At 35.9% G+C, this 20,394-nt stretch overlaps 1 long non-coding RNA gene across 2 annotated transcripts in view; it reads right to left on the minus strand.

Annotated features, from left to right (window-relative positions):
- LOC107042466 overlaps positions 1-20,394 on the minus strand; it is a 137,271-nt gene that overhangs the window by 93,860 nt on the left and 23,017 nt on the right. The window contains exon 2 of one of the 2 annotated variants that reach the window (XR_001461166.2): positions 2,973-3,270. The exons of the other annotated variant lie outside the window; for it this stretch is intronic. This is a non-coding gene — a long non-coding RNA (uncharacterized LOC107042466). The remainder of the gene's footprint in view (positions 1-2,972; positions 3,271-20,394) is intronic. 2 annotated transcript variants of the gene reach the window in all.

The following is a 20,394-nucleotide window of genomic DNA, read 5'->3' on the forward strand; positions in this document are numbered from 1 at the left end:
TCTCTCTCTCTCTCTCTCTCTCTCTCTCTCTCTCTCTCTCTCTCACTCGAACGGAGAAGATGGAGGCGCAAGGTGCCGAGCGTTTCAATTATTTCAGGTACCTCGGCGTACTTACGGCACACTCTACGCCTGGGAATTATTATCAGGCTCATTATCGCGAGCCAACATCGCACAGAATGGGCGAACTTTATTCCACCACAGCCCGAGCGTCTCAACATTCTCCTATAACGTTGTAATTTATTTTTTTTCCACTTTATTATAAATACAGTAATACTTGGTAACTGGCGCTTGCATGGCTCAAGGTACATAATTAATCCTCTTATCCTTGGTTATATTGGTACTAATGCAAAGATGATTGATAGCGAGTACATGACTGTTGGCTACAAAATTCATTGTCGACATAAGGATTCCGCAATAATTTTCATAATTCCATTATTCTCTTTTGTGGAAGCAGCAGAAAAATAAAGGGGAGTAATGCATGTCTTCATCACTGTTGAAAATTTTTCTACTTGAAAATTAATTTTATAATTGTCTCTCCGGAATTTGGAGCATCTCTGAATTGCCATGTTTTCATTGAATACCGGCAATGTCTCAGTTATTGCCACTCGAAGCCTACCGGGCCCTTTTTACGGTTTTAATCACTATATTTTTTTCATAATGAGTCGATTCAACATACGGAATCGTTATTTCAGGGTGTTTTTTAGCATCCACCAGTTGCATTGTAAAAAATTCGGAATTTAAAGAACTTCCGCAGTAAATTTTGGGGCTATGGAGTGGGGGAAAATATCAAAGGTTCGGATACTCCGCTGCATCCTTAGAAAAAAAAATAATGAAATGACGAAAAGTTTACGGGTGTATAGAAAATTCGTCGTTTAGGTTTCTTTACACTTATTATTCACGATTAATCAATTCCAAATTATTTTTATTCCAAAATAATATTTATTCGAATTATTAAACAAATAAAAATTTTCATGAGAGATTTGACAACCATGCATTTTTGTTCGACGCAGTTGGTATTCTTGTGTCCCGATAAAATCCTATACTGTACTATAGAATCTATAGTATATGCTTTGGCTGAGTTCTCGCGATGGCCTCCGTCGCGCGCATTCTAACCTCCCTCAACGTTGCCTGTTCAGCCATCAGTTTACTCTACCGTAACTAAAATCTCACACTATGCCATACATTTTCAATAATTACGAATAATGTCTGTGGTGACGGCTAATGAAATTGTCGGGATATGTTCCTGAAATATATACGGTCCGATTCGTGACGCGTTTGGATGTTTATTCCATTGTCGATAATTTTTTTGTGATTTTTAAAAAGGTGGTGCCATAAGACTCTGTGTTAATGACACATTTTTCATATTTTCTCCTCAACAATCTACGTGGTTTAGCATTTTGGAACTTTGGGAGGATATTTGTAAGCACTCAAAGAATATATTTTCAAAGTTTTAGCTCTGTAGTCCATTTCCTTCTACTCCCATATACTTACTGCGGAAGTTCCTTAATTTAAGTTTCAGGGAAATCTGAAATTTTATAATTTTTGAATTCATCAAATTCAAAATTTCCATTTTTTTTGCCAGGATAACTAATTTTGGCCTCACGAGTTTAAATGTGCTATGTTTAAACTATATCTGGATGTACATCAATCATATATTTGTGTATTTGACTGATCCACGTATGAAAAAATTCAATAAAAAACCTATCGAATTCGCTAGGAAATTTTATTGTAATTCTATAAGAATTCTATGAAAAATTCTATTTGTTTTTTGCGCTGATTCTATTAGATATTCGATAAGAAAAAGTCTATAGATTTCACATTTTTGTTCAAATTTTTCTCTTGAAATTTTTGCTATTAGAAATTATTGGCCGCAAATTATCTTTTTTTATTGGCTGCAAGTTTTTTCTACTGCATTCTTCTTTTTTTGCTTTTCAGAATGCGAGTGGAAAAAACTTGATGAGAAAATTGATGCCCAAGCATTCTTATAGAAAAAATTTCAAGAGAAAATTCTAAACAGAAATTCAAAATCTATTGACTTTTTTTTATCGAATATCCAATAGAATCATCGCAAAAACAAATAGAATTTTTTAATTTCAATAGAATTTTCTAGCGAATTCGCTAGGTTTTTTAATTGAATTTTTTCATGCGTGTCGTTTTTAGACAATTGGAACAAGTGGAAATTGCTCTTGTATTGTATATAGTGTAGTTATGTTTGCTAATAAATTAGCAAAATGCTTCGGAATGGTTATTTTGCACGTCATTTCCTTCTATCATGTATAATTCATTGTTTATTTAATTTTATTAGATTGAATAAAATTTCTTTTTAACTAATTTTGTCAGATTTTCAACTTAGTTGAATGTTATAATCATCATTATTCTTATTATCCCTTTCCTCTTTACAATCGTCTTTTTCGCGGTTCTATCTCTCCCTTCAGCTCTTCGATAAAATGTTAATAGAAAAATTTTATTTATACATACTTGAATGAATTTGAAACATCACATTTGATACAAATTCCTAATTAGCAACAATATATTGACTATGTTTTGACGTAAGTAATTTCCCACTTATTTCCCCTTAAAATTACTAGTCTACTGTCCACGACATTTCAATTCTTTCTCTAGGAGAGTAGATTTGAGTTAAAATTACATTACTAAGATTTTCACGGAAAATCTTCTGACAGCAAGTGAAAATGTAACTTACTTCCAGGATTTTCATTTCAAATTCAATCAATTCGTTCAAAATTCAGAGATTTTTACTGGAAACGAGAAACCTTTTCCCAAAATGTAATTCGATTCATCAACAAAAATGCAGCGAATATATCAACAGAAATATCTCAATCCAAAAAATAGAATCCAATCATCCACCTGTTCTCAAGAGAAAAAGGTGAAGGTCAAGCAGTTCCAAGACTTTCACGTGCAGTAACATTTACGGGTGAAAATGATTGAGTAATTGTTGTTTTGATTCAACTCACCGGTGTAATTACGCGTAACGAAGGAGTCCACAAGCGACGCGTGATGTCAGACGATTATTATTACACGCACATGCATTTAATTTTTTTACAGGTAAGTCTGAAATAGTGAAATATCCAGTCTGGCGAGATTCGGACCAGACAGGTTGGCTACATCCCGGCTTTTTATTTCCCCAAGCTAGAATGGAAACGATCTCGATCATCATCACGAAATCCATATATATTCGCAATGGGCAGGGTCTCTCTGGGGAGTCCTCTATCGTGTCTGTAATTCCCGTGCACCGATCGACGAAGAATTCACCTGAAAATATGAGATATTTGCAATTAAGTGTAAGTATTCCCATTCGCTTGTTAATTGCCTTCGTCGAATCGATCTAACACACTTGTTCACTGCACAGAGAGAAAATAATTCTCTAAGGAACAATTTTCTTTTTTTGATAAGGAAAAAATGTGTTTTCAAGGTTTTATCGAGGTAGGATTTTTTCGAAGCCTTGCTTATGAGAAAAATTCATAAGAAGACCTGGTGAACCTGCTAGAAAATTCAATTGAATTTACATTCAGTAGGAAAAGGGCGCGCGGATGAAATGTCGGTATTTCAAGTTAAGGAACTTCTGCAGTAAGTATATGGGAGTAGAAGGAAATGGACTACAGAGCTGAAATTTGGAGAATATATTCTTTGAGTGATTACAATATCAAATATCAATATGAGAAAATATGAAAGATGTGTCATTAACAGTCTTAAGGCACCACTTGTTCAAAAATCACAAAAAAAATCGATAATGGAATAAAAATCCAAACGCTTCACGAATAGAACCGTATATATTTCAGGAACATATCCCGACAATTTCGTTAGCCGTCACCCCAGGGATTATTTGTAATTATTGAAAATGTATAGCATAGATTGGGATTTTTGTTATGTTAGAGTAAATTGATGGCAAAACAGGCAACGTTGAGGGAGGTTAGAGTGCGCGCGACGAAGGCCATCGTACGAACTCAGCCAAAGTATAGATTCTATAGTACAGTATAGGATTTTATCGGAACCCAAGAATACCAACTGCGTCGAACAAAAATGCGTGGTTGTTAAATCTCTCATAAAAATTTTTATTTGTTAAAAAATTTGGATAAATAATATTTTGGAATAAAAATCATTTGAAATTAACTAATCATGAATAGTAAGTGTAAAGAAACCTAGACGACGAATTTTCACCTCGAGCCTCCAACTTTACGCTCGTGAGAAATCCGTCATACTTGTATCGAAATATACTATTCCTTTAACGCATCAAGCAAAAAAATGCTCTTGAGTTCTCGATTCAGGAAAATCTCTCTTTCAGTGCGCAATGTGTTCCCTCGCCACCAGATTCTTGTGTTAATACACGACAACGGTATGTGAATAGTTTGACTTTTAAACTGATGGAAAAAGAAAAAAAGGTGTATTAACGCAACCGTGAACGACTGTGTAACAGTAGAATAGACGTACTATGAAACGTGTTTTCCGGCCTCTGAGGATGGCAAAGGTTACTCGAGTGACTGGCATTGTACCAGTTGGGCATAAGTGCAACAAGAAAAAGTCGACTATTCATAACATGATGTTAACACCCCTATTATTGGAATGAAAAATACGACAATTTTTCTCATTTTGGAGGAACCAGAAGAGAAATATTATCCACATTTTTTCTTTCACAGAACAAGTTTTTTTACAGATATTCGGGAGACAATTTTTTTTTCTTCACAAAACATTTTTTTTGAAAATCTTTGCGATCGCATCGTCAACATTTCAGCGTCAAAAAATTGAGGGTCTAAAAACTTGGAGTCAAATCTTTTTGACCAGAAAAGAAAACAAAAAAAGTCTCTCAAAGATTTTCAAAAAAAAATTGTGTTCTGAAAAAAAATTGTGTTCTGAAGAAAAAAAATTGTCTTCCAAAGATCTTTTTAAAAAATGAGTTCCAAAGATCTAAAAAAATCGGCTCCCAAAGATATTCCAAATTTATCTTCTAGAGATCTTTCGAAGTTGTCTCTGAAAGATTTTGTCTTCTGAAGAATCTTTTTGGATCACCAAGAAGATCTTTCATGTAAACTTCCGAAGATTCTTCGAAGACTAGCGCCTTGCGACCGGGCTGTTGATGCCCCTTTCGTTATGCCCTTTTTCCTGTCAGATTCAATATTCCTTTTTTCAATTCAATGTTCACAATCATTCTAATTGCAAAAAGCAACTTAACTGATGGAAATAATATGTCCCAATTTATTAGCTTTAAGTTTTATTAATTTTTCATATTGCAATGAATTACTTGCACATGAGCTAATTGCTGTTCTAACTGAATAAAAGTTCGATCATAATTATAATCCACTTTCTTCTCGAACGTAAACCAGAGAGTAGATTTCTGGGGAACACTCATATAAATTTTGATAATTAGTTCATTCGCTAATTCCATGAATCCGTTGTTCATATCATCAATATAATTCCACGCTTAGAATATCATCATCTAATGTTTTCAGCACCAAATTAAAAATTGAAATTTTAAATGATTGTTTGCCTTCTACTCTATCCCTTTTTGAGAGTCTGAAATTCACATTAATGATTCAGATAATATTACATAATTATCATCATTTTTATTATTTGCAGCTATGGAATATTGAGTCAAAGCTTTTTTTGTTTAATCATATCAGAAATTTTTAATTTAAATATTGTTACTATCTGTTCAAAGTGAAACAATCGATTATAATTTTCACTATGTTGCATTCAGATTCTTCTATACTTAAGGTAAAAAATGTCAGAATCTCTCATCCCAGAAAACAACTTTTGTCAGTGCCATCTAAAATTTAACAGGACATCGGCAATTTGCCGACAAATTGTCGACATACTGTTTGCTGGGATAATTCTAACTATTGATTCTAATTAACTTTGAAGGAAACCCCAGTAAACGCACCATTGAGGAAGTTGAATCATTCTATTTTCCTGTGGCCTAATTGATTTGGGCAATTATAATTTGTTTATCAATCGAAAATACAGCGTGATTTGGTACAGAATATTCATCGTTTAAATGAGAATTCAAGTAACTTGAAAAGTTCTCCGCTTCACATGCTGGTTAAAAGTGTTGAATTTCATTAAATTTACAGCGAAATTTGAAATTTCACGACTTTTTCCTCTCAAACTGAAGTAAATGTCTCTCGCCTGAAAATTACTACTGAACTGTCCATGACATTTAAAATCTTTTTCCAACACTATAATTACTGCTTACTCATAATTATTAGGGAACATTTTTAAAATCTTCTAAAAAAAATAGAAAGTCGACTGTTCTGAGTATGGTCGCAAAATTGCGATTTTTGGAGACCACGACTTTTTTTGCTTCCAAATGGAAGCTTTGTAATCATGATTTTTTTCGATTTCTGAATTTTGGGTGGAAATGCCTGGAAATGTCATGAAACGTGAAGAAATGATGTTTTTAAAAAATGTCTGTATATGAGTAGGTATGTGTGTGCACATGTGTTCGTATGTCCAGAACTGTCCCCATAACTCGAGAATTATTCAGGCAAACATGAAATGAAATTCTGGCTGCTAATTGGTACTGCTGAGACTCAAATTTGTGCTCAATTTCAACTCGATCGGTTGAACGGTTCCTGAGATATAGCAATTCTTCGAAAATAGTTTTTTCCTGATATCACCCGGACCGATTGGATTCTTTTTTCAAAATCCTCGTCACGATGTACCTATTTAATTGGATTGAAAACAGACCATTACACCCTGAGAAATGTAGTTTTATTCTCGTTTTTTATTTTTGTCCTTGAAATTGTTTGTTCGCACGAAAACTTGAAAAATAATCGAGATAGAAACTTGAAACTTAGTATGATTTTAGGTTTCATGGTAAAAAAGTTTGGGATGCTGGATGAACGAAATATTTTGGTCAATATCACAAAAACTATTTGTCCGATTTCATTTCTTTTTCTTTCAAAATGTGCGTTTTCATGCCATTTATCTAGATCCAACAAAATATGGATACTATCCCATTGAAATTTTTCGAGATATCGTTATTTTTGTATTTTTTGCTTGCAGTTTACTTTTGCACACTATGACATGGGTAAAAGTCAGGGAAACATTTTGAAATTTTGGTTTTAGTTAGAATTGTCAAGGAACATTCCTATATCAAATTTTAGGTCTATGTATTTGATAGTTCTTGAAATGAAATAATTCACCCAAAATTTTTGAGAAAAAAAATAACGCATCCATATTTCAGCGTCCATTTTCACAGCAGGATTATTGAAATTGCAAATTTATTTTATAGAAATAGGGGAAAATGAGTGCGATTGGCCTTAATATTTTCAAAAAATGAGAATCCGTATGCCTTAATTTTTTGAAAACATACATTGAGATCCATTCAGAAGCCTACTACTAATGAAATTTGGTAGAAATGAAAATAGGGGAAGAGAGTATGTGGAGAGTAGCAGTTATATGTAATCTGTCAAATGGTTCTGTCAATAATAATATATATTTTTCACTCTAAAAATAATCGTTTCTAAATTGTAACGAATTTTTCTCCTTTCAGAATTTCACCAAAATTTAATAGGATACCTAAAAATATTCTTCTGAAAGTTTGAGCCATTTCCATTATTCATTCCTAAGAATGTCGAAAAAAAAGTAATTATTTGCAGAATCTCGTTCGAAAGACGCTGATTATCCATGCTTTGTTTTCGAACTTTTCCTAGCCAATTTGATGAAGAAATTGGACCATTGAAAATCTGTGGATAAAAAGTATTTCGACGTTTTCATTTTACGGATAAAATTTAATATTCGTTGATTTTGGAATATACCTAAGTCTTGGTTTCATTAAACATAACCTCAACATGACGAACATAACCTCGACCAAACGCATCCCTGCGACTTGGTCACGTGCGCGGGGATTCTCCGCCGTATTATTTAGGCTGTAGCGTTGCCGAATTCACTCTACACTGCCCGGGCGCGTTTAGTGAGTTTCCGGTAACTTCGCCTCATGGGCAATTTCATTTAACATGGGGAAAAATAATTTATCTGTTCGAAATAATTTGTTTCCTTTGGAAATTTTGGGAAATACCTTGTTCTACAAATTACTATAATTTTTTAGATATTTCAATTGACAAAGTCAAATTTTTTTGAATTTTTCCGGTTAGCCAGTCAATTGTAATTACTGAAAAACGACGCACGGCGGGGTTTCACTCATAGGGTGACCAATCTAGGGTTAAATAATTGAGAAAAAAATTATACAGTATTGACAGCTGATACATTAATCGGTTAATTTTGTATTCTGATTAACAATTGACTAATTAATTGATAGCCGTTCATGGGTTATTATTCATTTATAAAAAAATGGGCCAGGATTGAGACTAATTCAGCAGTGAAGTTGTCAATCGGTTTAAGTCGACTTAGCTCCCAGTTGAGTTTTTGTTGAATAACTCGAAATTTAAAAAAGATAGTGAAATTTCTGTAAGATCTTTTTCGATAGTCTTCACGTTTCTTTATAAAAAAGATTTCTAGGAAAATTTTGCTAACTCCTTGAAAATTTGAGATATTCATTGAGAACTGGCACTAGAATGGAATTGACTTAAACCGTTTGACCACTTCATTACTGTATTGTCGATTAGTAAAATAATTGGTAATTCTTGGTCCAGATTATTCATTAGTTAATTAATTGAAAAATCATCCTCTCGAATTATGGGTTATCCAAGTAATCAAATATTAATTATAATTTATAATTATGCCGATCCTTGGTTGCGTGTGGTGACCAGACGAGGATTAAGAAATCCGGAGCAGCTATATCCTTTTGTTCTCGGAATTTCTTCCTAAAATTCCTGACCTGAAAGTACCCTTTTCAGTGGAAAATGATCACCAATGGAAATGCCACGAAATTAATCGATACTGGTGCATTGCAAAAAGGTCAGAATAAATGAAATACAATTGCACATTAATGAGGCGGGAAATCACTGTTGCAGATGACTATAAATATCACTTGCATTGAAATAAACGCAACTTGAGGAACTGCATTCGATCGTCTACCCACCCATATAGTGGCTTGCGCATCCACATAAAGCGTTATTGGAAGAGGTCACCAGGTCCAAACGCCTCCATATTCATCAGGGGAACATGCTCTTCCGTTCCAGTCTGATCCCAGTGCAATTGGATATTCCAACCTGTCTTCATTAACCCAGGACTAATGCCAGCACAATGCGCTGGGCTTTTTTATTTGTCCTAAGGGTGATTATTGATTTCTATTATTGACAATGTATTTTTTATTATGCAAGGAGTCTTAACACAATTGACTTCAGACGTCGGCTCAATCATAAATTTTAATGAAAGCTAAATTTTGAAAAAGTCAATTGTTAATATTACTCAACAATTTTTAAACTATTAAATTAGTCATCAGTTAAATATTCTAATGCCGAATTATTTTATCAATCAATAATTGAGTTCGGAAGATTGACGATTGTTCGGCTATTCGAAGATACTTTTATGAAATTTAGAAATATTTACTTAATAGTCAATTGGTAATTTCATATTGTCAATTATTTAGTTCATAGTCAAATGAAAATGAATTATCAATTATTATATTATTTTCCAAATTTCAAAGAGGGTAAGTAAATCTTAATTATTGTAATGTACAACTTTTCATAATATTACTAAATTAATTATTGATACGGATCTATGATTGACTTCTGTTTTTTTTTGCAAAAAAATGATTTAAAATCAACATTTTCAATTTTTCAAATATTTTATAAATGAGTAATCAACTTCGCAAGAATGATGATTATTACATTAATTGAAAAATCAATTTCAGATATTTATTTACTTTATTTTTATTTATTGGTATAACAGTCAAACAACCGAGGCCAATTACACGACTTAAATAGTAGATGAATAAACTTATATGTAATACAAATAGTTTATTGAAAGGTAGATAGTAATGACAGGTGAAAATTTTACGATATTATGATATAATACATAAAGGTTAATAGTGGCGTTGCGAGCGAAAGATCTTAAATCTCAATTATTTACAGAGTAAAGGAAATCAGTAATAAATAATAACGATTCCGTAAGCATTTTTTACTAGCGAGTCGATATTTCGAATTAATTGTTTAATTATAATTGAGAATTCAAAATTATTTTCACGTTTAAATAAAAAAGTAATGAACGTGGATTAATCTACGGTGAACTTCTTTTACTTACTGAGTAGCAATTCAGTAGCGAAGCGGTAAACTGGTCAAGTCGATTTTGACTTATGGTCAGTTTGCGATGAATATCTCGATACCTAAAAGAGATAGCAAAATTTTTCTCGTGACCTATTTTGTAGGGTTAATTGAGGGTTATAAAAAAGGGCATGGCAAAAATTTTTCTATCTCTTTTAGTTTCCGAGATATTCGTCAACAACTGGTCAATATTCAAAATAGATTTAACCCGGTTTACCGCTTCGCTATTGAATTTTTGTCGATCCCTGGAGGGGAATTTATGCCGAAATTGTAAAATTTACCCTGCATTCTATTAAAAATCATTCCAGTGAACGTGAATGATTGCTCAATATTGCGTATCATTTTTCTGTAATGAAGAACGATTTTTTACCGAACGCCAAAATTGTACTGTATAAAAGAATAATTTTTGCATCCAGAGATGTGTTTTTTTATTGAACGAATCGTAAAATATCCTCCACAAACGTATTTTTTCCTTGAATTACATTTCGTTCCAAAATTCCAGATATCACTAGAATGAATTAATTTTTTTTTTGTTGAAATAAATTGTAAAACTTTAAATGTAGTTTTAACAATTAAATTGTCACTAATTGTTATGAATGTCAGGAAAATTTATTGCAAGAATAAAGATTTATTTTATGCCTCAATCATGGAAAAAATTGCAGACGAGTCCTTTTCTTGGCTCATGATTTACATTTATTACGCCGGAATTTCGTAATATATCATATCAGTAACCTTTGGATCTGTATCCTCGGACCTTTCCACGACGACGATTCTACCCCGAGGTTATCATTGTCCTGCACAGCGACTACTTGCTCTGGGTCACTGCGAACTAACCCGTAAACACTCTATCTCCACAACTCCCTCGCCACTTCCATCCAACTCAATCATTCTGTAACTCCGATAACCAGAATGTTTTTCTTGTGCAATGATTTCAGTGGTTTATTTTTCCCTCTCTCTTTCTCGCTTCGGTCAAAAAGAAATGCCTCAGCGGTGGAGTAAAAATTACGAGGGTTTTGTGGGTTATGGATAAGCTGTTATTACTCTTTCTCGAAGGAGGATTTATGATAAGGAATGCGAGAGGTTTCAACGATTTCTTTTTAATCTTTAAGGTGACCCAACATCTAACCCCGGACTAAAATAAAACAGATTACAGAAATGCCTTCTTGTGGGGTTATATTTCCTTATATCTGTGTCGTTTAGATCCTTCCTCAGATAGAAGGGAGAAAAAAGGTCTAATCAGAGAATATTTATCTGATTTTTTTTCTTATGAAAGTGAAATGAAATTTTCTTGTAAATACATGTACAAAACTGTTGGATGGAAAATTCTATTGGATTTTTAAGGGGAATTCATCAGAAGGTTTTGAATTTTTTGTACAGTTTGCTAATCACCTCAAACCACAAATGACTTTGAATTTTTGTTTTTGCTCCCATTCGAAAGCAAAAACAAAAATTATCAATTTTCTGTGAGTGGCCTCGTTTGCCCTACCCGCCCCTCTACTGAAAGGACGCTAGTAAAATAGAAAAACATTATGTGCAAAATGGCATGACGACAAAAGCAATTTTCCTCTTCTTTTTACTCATTCATTCATGTGCACATGATAATACAAAATTGATGAATTCATCAATCACAAAAAAATTAAATGCACTACATAATAACTCGAGAAGTCGGAAAAATACTCCCCTGAAAATGGCTCGGATACATTAGAATGTGAGAATCGTTGCATAAAGATAAATCAGTCGTCCCTAATAAACACTTTAATGATAGCCAGTGTCTGAAACCGAATGCGATAATAATTCATAATGTAGCAGGCGTGTATTATTAGCACCACTGGGTAAGTGAACATACGGAAAATAAGGAGTATAAGACAGCATCAGGAGGGGCGGGAGGAAGAACGGAATCGACAAAACAGGCATTCGGGGCAAGCGTTCATCTTGTTATTCACCCGTAAATGGTGTTACATACTTGTGTACTTAGTGCCATTGTACGTGGGGACGAAATGCGTGCATACATGGTAAAGGGGCGTGGAGGGGGAAACACTGGTATCAAGAATAATGCTGTTTAGTGTAGCTGAAGTAAAATATAATTATTTCATATGCCTATTCAACAGTTCGTTCGTTTCTTTTCCCACTCATGTTAATAAATTAATTACACAGAAGTAAAAATTTCTGAGAGCGAAGCGGTAAAACGGTTTAAGGTGCTTCCTCAGTATAACTTTGGGGTATAGAGTGGAGGTAAACATCAAATGTGCCGACACTCTGCTGCATCGTTCGAAGAAAACAAAATGAAAATTTTAAAGATTCAAGAGTGAATGGAAATTTTTCTGATCGGATTCTTTTTTATTTATGACTCACAATTATTCAACCATCAATTTTTTTTATCCTCAAATTTTTTAAAAATAATTTTATTAATAAATTGAAACTATTGTCAGACGAAGTTAGACGTTCGTTCAACGAAGTTGGTGCTACTGTCCTTTGATATAAACCTATACTACACTTTAGTACCTTTGCTCTCATTCACTATACACTGAGAGAAAAATGACAAAGCTCTCAAACAAGTCTTACTTGTGCCAAGAAAATAGTTTTTATGTCGCGCCGTGCAATAAGTCGAGTTTATCGCACGCTGCGCTTCGCGCAGCCTGCTCAAAACTCGACTTCTGCACGACTTGACATAAAATATTATAGAGCACTCGGTAATAAATTTCGTTTCCAACGAATGTGTGTACAGACCTCGCCTTCGGCTCGGCCTGTAAACTACACATTCGTTGAAAACGAAATTTATGCCCTTGGTCAATTGATCAGCTGGTCAATTAAAAACATATGATTGGCTGCCCCCCCCCCTTCCCCTTCTCCCACCACCACAAGGGAAGGTATATAAGGACTGCCCCCACACATCGGAGCTCAGAATCGGAGCTCATAGCCCTGAAGAGGCAGACTGCAATGTTTGCGAAACGTCGGCGCAATGCTGAAACTCAACGCGGCATCCATCCGGAAGCCAACCACGTCAAACAAATTCTTTTTTGACAATTGTCAACTAGCGATTTTGTTGGCCAAAAAAAGACTTGTTTGACAACGTGTTTGTTTTTCTCTCAGTGTAGGACCTGCAGTCGAGCTAACCTGTACATTCTAACCTTTTTTCACCATTGTCATGTTACACGGTCATTTTTCTCTAGTTTAATGAAAATTCATAATCCTGTAATACATTTTAACCATTTCTCAAAATCTGTGTGGTAATAAATTATGAAATTGCAGAGATATATTCTTGGAATGTGTTCGAAGGTAAAAATCGGGTAATTGCATCCTTAGTAGAAATTTCATGGCACAAAAACGTCGTGGCGTGAGGTGGGACGCGACATTCGATGTTATAGGTATGTATTTTAAGCTAGCACAGCCAAATCAGCACAATCAAAAAACGTTGACTGCATTTGAAAGCTTACGTTTGTTGCTCATTTGTTGCGCAAAAAATAATTTTTTTTCTCTTATATTTTTTTTTTAACGGCTGTGCTAGTTTTTTAAAAGCTAGCCAATACACACAGCCAATATATAAATCATAATATCAATTGAATAGGAGAGGTGTATAAACTCTGAAAATTAAATATAAGCAACAAATGAGTCTCGAGTATGTACACCCCTAAAATTATAAAAATTTCGCAGTTCAATAATAATAAACAAACTATCGAGTAAGATCAGGTGTACAAACTTCAAAAATTCTCCAACAAAAGCTGTACAAACTTCGAAATGAGGTCTGCCCTGACATAAGGACCCTTACAAAGTTTGTACACTCCCTCGCAAGGATGGATTCACTCGTTTTCCGGACGAATCTAATTGTATGTATGTATGGATTTATTGTTTTTAGATAATTCATCTATTACAATGGGGGTTTCATAAAATCAATAACAAAAGAAAATTTCATAATCTCAGCTGAGATAAACAAGAAAATAAAAGAAAATAGCGCTCATCTGTGATTTCTCCGCAAGCTCTCAATGAAGATCAGATAATCAAACTAAATATACAAAATCTAAGAAATCTATTCGTTTAAGGCGAAGGCCCGTAGCTTACAACTCTCGGAACAAAAATAAAAAATTGCTTTAATTGACCTGATATCCCTGAGTTCTAAAAGTTCACCGGTAGAAATGTCTCTATTCGCATTAATATCACGATTAACTCTCACTTTTTTCAACATAATATATCTTAGAGGTTCGAAGAGAGGGCAATCCAACAAAAAATGCTCGACAGTGTCATGTTTTAAACTCTGACATGTGGGACAGAGGCTAGTTGGGTCAAAACGATAAATATTATTTCCGAACGTGATATGGAAACAGTACTTAGAGGCTAGTCTTAACTGAGAGAACACTTTCTTTATACTCCAAGAGATATTCATATTTAGGTGGCTAGGGAGAGCTGTCTGGTTGAGGATAGTAACTCAGGGAATCAAAGTTTGGAGAAAATGAGCATTTCTCGCATACAGCAGCGAATCTGCTCTGGATTTATTTATCAAACGCTCAACAATAATCAAGCCCGCCGATCGCCAGGCCTCAGGATCAAGGGAGACACTTAGAGAGAGAAACTCAGGTGCAAAAGTCTCTATGAACTTGAAAATAAAGGACACCCAGTTATACTTCGGGGAATTATAGCCATTTTTGTGCAGCTGTAATTGTCTTTTCAAGCATATCTTGGGGAAACGGTCATCTGACATTTTCAGAATTCTATTAACCCAACCAAACGTTAATTTCCAAACTTGGCAAGCCAATTTCACTCTATCATTCTCCGCCAAAACTACTTCATTCGCGGTGGATTTTGGAAGATTTAATAAATGTTTCAAGAACCCAGTTTGAACGCATTCTATTTTCTCTAGATATCACAGGGAGGCAGGACACGAATATAGCACCACCGTTGAGATCATCCTATCAAAGAGCTTCATTGTACTGTAAAAGTTGTTCATATTTGAACGACAAAGTAGCGATTACACTCCGCTTGATGCCATACGTGCTTTTTTAATTGCATATTCTGCTGCAGCTAGCCCTTGACCAGAACTAATGAATGGTATCCCCAGGTATAGATAAGAGCTGACAATTTCCACAGTTTTTGATCCAAATTTAAACTCATTTAGATCTCTTGGGGGCCTGCCTCCTCTTCTGCAGTGCAAAATTTTTGTTTTACTGACATTTACAGTTAGGCCGGTAACATCACAGTACTGTTTGAGTACTTTAAGCTTGCGCTTGAGGTCCTTTTTATTACCTGCGAGTATGGCTAAATCATCTGCATAAAGAAGGAAGAGGATATCCAGGTGTCCATCAATATTGAAGCCTTCTAAGTGTTCTTTGCAAAAGTATTCTTCCATATCACCAATAAATAGGATGAATATAAGAGGACTGAGTATCTCTCCCTAAAGCACACCCTCGGTTATACCTATTTCATCAGATAACCCTTCCCGAGTCCTGACCCTCAGCGTAGCCCTTGAATAGAGAGATATTAAGACTCGTATTATTTTCGCGCTGACTCCAATAGCAAGTAGCTTGCTCCAGAGTTTCTCGTGACAGATCGAGTCAAAAGCTCGTTTAAAGTCAACGAACAAAACGTAGGCTGATCCCCCTGGTTGACGTAATCTGGATTGAATAGCTGATTGCAAGGAAAATATGTTATCTAGGCATCCTCTACCAGCTCTGAAACCCGCCTGACCCTCAGGAAGAACCCGACTAGCCTCAGCCCAATCACTCAATCGACTACCAATAATACTCATGAAAATTTTTGTGATGTGATTCACAAGAACTGTCTCAGACTCAAATATTTTTTTGAATATGCGGACTAAATGTAACTTCCAATTAAGGGGCATAGCCTTGTAAAATTCATTTGTAACTTGATCAATGCCCGGTGCCTTACTGTTTTAACTTTGCCTGATTGCCCTTGCCACCTCCAAAAGTGTTATTTCTGAGTCTAAATGAGAATCACACACTCCATAGTACATAGTTCCCGACAAACATCTCGGAGGAAAAACAGCAGTGTAAAAACACGTCCATCTCTCCAAACTTATTGGCGATAAGGAAAAGTCTTTTGTTCGAAAACTGTTCAGTGTTATCCAGACCTCTTTGGTGTCCGTAGAATTCGCTAAGCTTTGGGCAATAGCCCTGATATGTAATTGCTTCTTTTCATTATAAACCTTCGTAAAATTCTTGACTTTCATGGTGTAATCCACTTTACGATTTTTAGAAAAATTATTTCGTTTACACAGCCGCAGTGCTCTATTGACAACTCTCTTAGCATCTCTACATTCCCTATCATACCATTTCTCCTTTTTTTTAACTGTTTTTATGGTTGGTGGAGGACCTCTGTTTATACATGTCAAGATCCATCACGACATTCTTGATGGCCCGACCTAACTCCACATCCAGCTCATCAGGGGAAACTGAGGCAAAATCACTTGACAAAGGCGAGACTCTTTGAAGTCTGAATGTAAATTCTTGCGCAGCCTCAGGTTTCCAGGAAAGCAGGAAGGTTGATGGGACTGCGGGGATAGGTGTTTGATAGGGTGGTGTATTCCACTCCAGGATTAGGGAAATAGGGAAATGATCGGAGAACGAGACCAGAGGCAATACTTCGAAGTCCAGGATCTTTGAAAAACACGATACACTAGACCAAACTAGATCAATGATGCTACTTTTACCATCCACTGAGCAAAATGTGATCTGGGCCGGACAGTCGCTATTACTACGGCCGTTGATGACAACAAATCCCATACTACCCATAAAAACTCTCAGTCGTTTACCTCTATAATTCAATTCGTCATCAGTGGTTTTACTTATAGGCAACAGTTCTGCAGAACCCAGAATCTCCTCCGGAATCTCCTCTGGAATACGAATTTTAAAATTAAAATCTTCAATTAAAAACAATTAAGTCAGCGATAATTGACTCATCAGATAGTTGGATAATAGTCCGTATTGAAAATGAATTTGAGGAATATATCTTAGTGTTCAATTATTTTAGACCATTGAGGGGTATGAAACACACTCTCAATCTCTTCTGCTCTGCTTTGGAGTCCTTATTAGAATGCCACAGTCATTTACCCCTGTTTTTAATTGAAGATTTTAATTCTAAAATTGGTATTTCAGAGGAGATTCCGGAAGAGATTCTGGGTTCTGCAGAACTGTTCCCTATAGGTAAAACCACTGATGACGAATTGAATTATAGAGACGAATCTAATTGAAAATTTGTGTTCGAAAACTAGCTCGATGACCAAGCAGCAGGAGTAGGTGTACAAACTTGCAAATCAGGTCTGCCCTGAAGTGAGGGCCGTTACGAGGTTTGTACACCTCCAGAGAGCGAGAAACACACTACTTTTACAAACTAATCCGAATAAATATTTTCGTGTGAACACTGCCTTATTCACTAAACAACAGGGGTTGCTGTACAAACTTCAAAATGAGGTCCGCCCTGAAGGGAAGGCCCTCGTAAAGTTTGTACACCCCTCCTGAGTGGACGAGTCACCATTTCCGTTAACGAAAATATTCAATTGAACTAGTTTGTAAAAGTAGTGTTTCTTGCTCCCGGAAGGTGTAAAAACTTCGTAAGGGTCGGCACTTCAGGGCAGACCCCATTCCGAAGTTTGTACACCTACCCTTGCTATTTGGCGAACAAGAAAGTTTTCCAACATAAATATTCATTTGGATTTTTCTGGAAAAGGAGTCAACTCCTTCCTTACGAGAGAGTGTACACACTTCGCAAGGGTCGTTACTTCAACGCGGACTTCATTTGAAGGTTTGTACACCTGCCCTTTCCGCTTAGCGAACAAAACAGTGTTCCACGAGAAATGTCAGGTTACCCTTATTAACGACGGGTGTACAAACTTTACAAGGGCCTTCCCTTCAGGGTGGACCTGATTTTAAAGTTTGTACAGCAACCCCTGTTGTTTAGTGAACAAGGCAGTGTTCAAACGAAAATATTCAATTGGATTAGTTTGTAAAAGTAGTGTGTTTCTCGCTCTCTGGAGATGTACAAACATCGTAACGGCTCTCCCTTCGGGGCAGACCTCATTTGCAAGTTTGTACACCTACCCCTGCTGCTTGGTAATCGAGTCAGTTTTCGAACACAAATTTTCAATTAGATTCGTCCGGAAAACGAGTCCATCCTTACGAGGGGGTGTAAAAACTTCGCAAGGGTCCTTACGACAGGGCAGACCTCATGTCGAAGTTTGTACAGCTTTTGTTGGATAATTTTTAAAGTTTGTACATCTGATCTTACTCGATAGTTTTTTTTGTTATTATTGAACTGCGAAATTTTTATAATTTTAGGGGTGTACATACTCGAGACTCATTTGTTGCTTATATTTATAGATTTTCAGAGTTTGTACACCTCCCCTATTCAATTGGTATTACGATTTATGTTAGGTGTGTGACTCAATTTTTACAGATTTTTTCTTGGAGCTTAAAATTATATTTAAATAGAAATATATTCGCGGTCGTTTCTGGTTTTGAAAGGATCGGACAAAAGGTTTCAGAACACAAACGACAAGTCTATGTAAGTTACATAACCTTTCAAAATAGCAGAGTTTACGATGGCAACTGATAAACAGCACATTCGGTACTGCATTTTATACGAATTCCAACAAGAAAAAAATGCTTCTGAAGCACGGGAATCAATGTGTAGTGTTCTTGGTGCCGATGTTGTATCTTATGAAATGTGTAATTATTGGTACAAACGTTTTAGAAGTGGTGATTTCTGAGTGACCAGCCGCGTCCCGCACAGCCTCGAAAGTTTACAGATGCGGAATTGTAAGCTCTACTGGATGAAGACTCAATGCAAACGCAACTAGAGCTTGCAGCTCAGTTAGGAGTCACCCGAACAGCTATTTCTAAGCGTTTGCGTCAAATGGTAAAAATCCAAAAACTTGGAAGGTGGGTCCCACATCTGTTGACCGAATACAACCTAGGTCAACGTATGAACATGTGCCTTTCACTGCTTGCCCGGCAACAAAAAAAGGACGGGTGATGAAAAGGCCATTTTCATCACTGAGGCCCGAAAAGCGCCGCTTACGCGTTCTCCGTTGAGAGCGGTTAAATGGCAGTTTGCATCACCGAGTGATGAAATATTGCCCATGGGAGGTAAATCTGGCCATGACGTCAGACTTTTTTGCCCTTGGGTAGTAAATCGCGATTACTACCCAAGGGCAATAAAGTCTGACGTCACATCAACCACCGTATATGTGTCTGAGAACCACATATATGACGCACGTGACGTCAGACTTTTTTGCCCTTGGGTAGTAAATCGCGATTACGACTCAAGGGCAGTAAAGTCTGACGTCACGTGCGTCATATATGTGGTTCTCACTCGAGCATGCGTACTGCGTTCGGGTTTTGCTATAATCTAGTCAGATTTACAGCGCCCCGAACGGCCTTACTCGTAACCTAACTCATCTACCATAACAATAACGACCGCCATATTGTGTTGACGCCCGAGTATTGTGTTGACAGCCCCCAAAATAAAACCCAATTTAGCCTAATTTGGATGAAAAAACATTTAAGAAAATGAACACAGTAATTCCAGACAGTGATGATAGTGATCACGATGGTAACTCCCCCGATGTGTTCAGCAATATCGACGCTCATACGACGTTTTCTTAAACAAATTAAGACTAATTATGATGAAAAAGAATATCAAAAGGTTACTTTAAACAAAATATTAAAAAAATGAATAATTGTCATGGATACAAAAATTAATAAGGCAAGGGATATAATTGATAGAACAAAGATTTATGATTGAAAAAAAGGAATCAGCTACGTTTTAATGGAAAAAATTAATGAAGTAACGAGAAAATAATTGAGAGCAGAAAAACGTGCAATTATTCCAGAAAATTTCTTACCTTTCATTTTCAGAATATATATGTTTATATATTAAGTTCTTATTCCAAATATTGATTTTATAATATAAATGTTCATGTTTATTTCTTGTTCAAAAGAAATGACTATTTTATTTCACATTCTTAGTTATTTTTAATTTCTTTTTTTTCTATTGCTATTTCGAGTTCGTGAGTGGGAGGGCTGCGCCCCCCCNGGGGGGGGGGGGGCCCCCCCCCCCCCCCCCCCCCCCCCCCACCGAGGGGCTCCGCCCCCCTGGACCCCCTCCCGCACCTCCCACGCCGTGTCGGGCCCACGTGATAAAAAATAGTATATGCTATTCGGGCGATAGCATTGGTTTTCCACTCGTGCGTAGTTTGCGGCGCTCGGGG

Source organism: Diachasma alloeum, unplaced genomic scaffold (assembly GCF_001412515.2).
Source record: "Diachasma alloeum isolate Michigan unplaced genomic scaffold, Dall2.0 Dall_scaffold_00472, whole genome shotgun sequence".
Taxonomy (NCBI): domain Eukaryota; kingdom Metazoa; phylum Arthropoda; class Insecta; order Hymenoptera; family Braconidae; genus Diachasma; species Diachasma alloeum.